At 41.9% G+C, this 2,480-nt stretch overlaps 1 protein-coding gene across 2 annotated transcripts in view; it reads right to left on the reverse strand.

Annotated features, from left to right (window-relative positions):
* LOC123980185 (zinc finger protein 260-like) overlaps positions 1–2,480 on the reverse strand; it is a 672,464-nt gene that overhangs the window by 122,344 nt on the left and 547,640 nt on the right. The gene's annotated exons all lie outside the window — the stretch shown is intronic.

Below are 2,480 nucleotides of genomic sequence, written 5' to 3' on the forward strand. Positions count from 1 at the left end.
ACTCATGATTTACTGTTATTGTATGTGACTGTAAATTAAGTTTAATTAGATTTTAGTCACATCAACTGCTTTTTACATTTCAAATGACAATTAAACTACCAGCATTTACATACTTCGGCCTACTGTTTAACTTCCTTCATCCTTTACAAGGTACAAGGTAGTTTATTAGTCATTATACAGCACAAGGCTGCATAACGAAACGAAATGTGTAGTTCCTTCGTGCTACACCCACAATATATAATTAAGTGTAGGCCTATATTAAAATATGGCAACATATAAAATAAAATACAACAATACACATACGCATAAACACCCTGAATATTCCACAGTGCATTTTTTGAATTTGCATCTGGGGTGAATGTAAACAGTCTGACTTTTGGGAAATCCATCTTGACTTTGAGCACCATCATTGATGTAAAACACAGAGTCCACTTCCTCTCAACTTGCCAGAGTCTTGCACTGACAGCTCTGAACATGGACCACCTGCCGAGTGCTCGATCCGGGATGTTGATGCAGCAGGTCTCTGTAACGATGTGGGCACATCAGTCTCTGTATTCCGTTATCTGGTCACTATGAGTCCCATTTTGTCCAGACTGGCTGTTTAGGAGCAGAATTAAGTCCAGCATGGCTCCTCTCCTGGTTCTCTTCCCCCTCCTCTGAGCGATCACTGCACCCGCCAAGGCGCCTGGTCCAGTTGTTTGGGCCAGGTGGATCGTGGACTGCTGCTCTTTAATCCAAAAACCCCGTCTTCATCTTCCAATGACTGGATTTATGTCAGAGGTAACGAATGTTTTGTCAATAAATCCGGAAAAAACAGATAAAAAACAAAAGTGTAGCAAAGTTTGAAGGAGCAACCGGCTGATGCTTCGACAAGCACTGCCTGTTTAAATGAGTTCATCTGCTCCGCCAACACTTCAACTCCATTCAATGCTTTCACTTCAGACCCTTTCAGTTCTCACTTGTTTCACCTCAGAAAAAGAAACGTCCCTTCCAGCTTCCCCTGCTCAGTTTACTCTACCTGGGGCCTGGACCACGAAGCGAGTTCAACATGCCCAGGATGTGTTTTCGTTATCTGGTTTAACTAACCCGAACAATCGCGATCGGGATAAGCGGCACCACGAAGCTGGTTATCAACTCGGTAAATCACCCCAGGGTTTCCCAATCCAGCCGGGAGCGCGTTCACATAAAAGAGGCGGTGTTAGCAGCAGATGACCAATCGCAGACATGAACAAGTCCACTAGTAGAGGGTCATATTTTATGCACGAGGGTTAAACTGTAACACTACAGAAATACGACAGTAGCATCTGACACACGCAGGGAGACAGAAAATCACCGACAGTGTGAATGTCTAAATGAACAGTCTATAATAGTGCGTTGATTTTTATGAGCTGTATGAAAATATCTGCCTTATTGTTTCAGCTCGACTGGGTGTCGTTTTCCCACATTAAAAGACACGGGTCGTTCCCCGATCACTTTAAAAAACTTGTCGTCACTTCAAAAATTTGATTAATTTATTTAACACACTCAAAAGTGTGCCAAACATTGTTCTAAATTAACGTAATAAAACAATGAAACGTATTTCAATATCCCTACCAAACCATAATAGCCTATTCAGCCTCACATAAGGAAAATAAAACCTATTTATTTTAACGGCTGCGTCAGGCTGTGTGAAACAAACTGGGAGCAAATGAAAAATATTAAATACATTTCAAAGCACTAAGTAGGCTTATCCTGCTGTAGGCTACTGTAAAAACCTGTAGGGAACAATAGCCTGAGGCTTTAAATCTTCAGAGAGTTGATCTCTTATCTGGAACACAACCTGCTCCGGAGCAGGTTAGCCGTTCAGCATGAGATCTACCCTGGTAAGAAGTGAACCACCTTCGTGGTACTGAAAACCCAGAGTTAATCCCGAAGTTACCTGGATAAGATCAAATCCTGCTTACAGTCCTCTGCTTCCCTCTTCTTAAACACTGCAGCCAACACTAATAGCTGCTCTCTGAGCCACTTTGTACCAAAGTTACAGAGACAAAACAGGAGTTTCCTTCGTCTCTGGAGATAACTGAGCAACGCACGCTGGGAAGCCTGCCAATACTCTGATCATGTTTCAACTTAACATTTCAGGTTTTTAAGTTCTGCAGTGTTAAGTTGTATTAACGTTAAATAAATAAACATTATATATTTATTAAAGGCGTTTTCAACGTTTTACCCAAGCGGCAACCCCCAGGTCTCATAAATGAGGAATACAGTCTGGAGTGGTTTCACATTATTCCACTGAAAGACAAAGACGACAGCAGCTAGTAAACAATGCGGGATTTAAATACTTAAAAAATCTGCTTTGCAAATGTTCTCTGAGGAAGGAAACATTTGTTAGAGCTCCAAGACTTAAGTGAGAAACGTGGACTCATCAGATTCCTGCATGGTTGTCATTTACCCCGCTGGGGACTCGTCCTCACCACTTTTTGGAGTGGCTGTTTTTGTCC

This window comes from Micropterus dolomieu, linkage group LG12 (genome assembly GCF_021292245.1).
Source record: "Micropterus dolomieu isolate WLL.071019.BEF.003 ecotype Adirondacks linkage group LG12, ASM2129224v1, whole genome shotgun sequence".
NCBI classification, from domain to species: Eukaryota; Metazoa; Chordata; class Actinopteri; order Centrarchiformes; family Centrarchidae; genus Micropterus; species Micropterus dolomieu.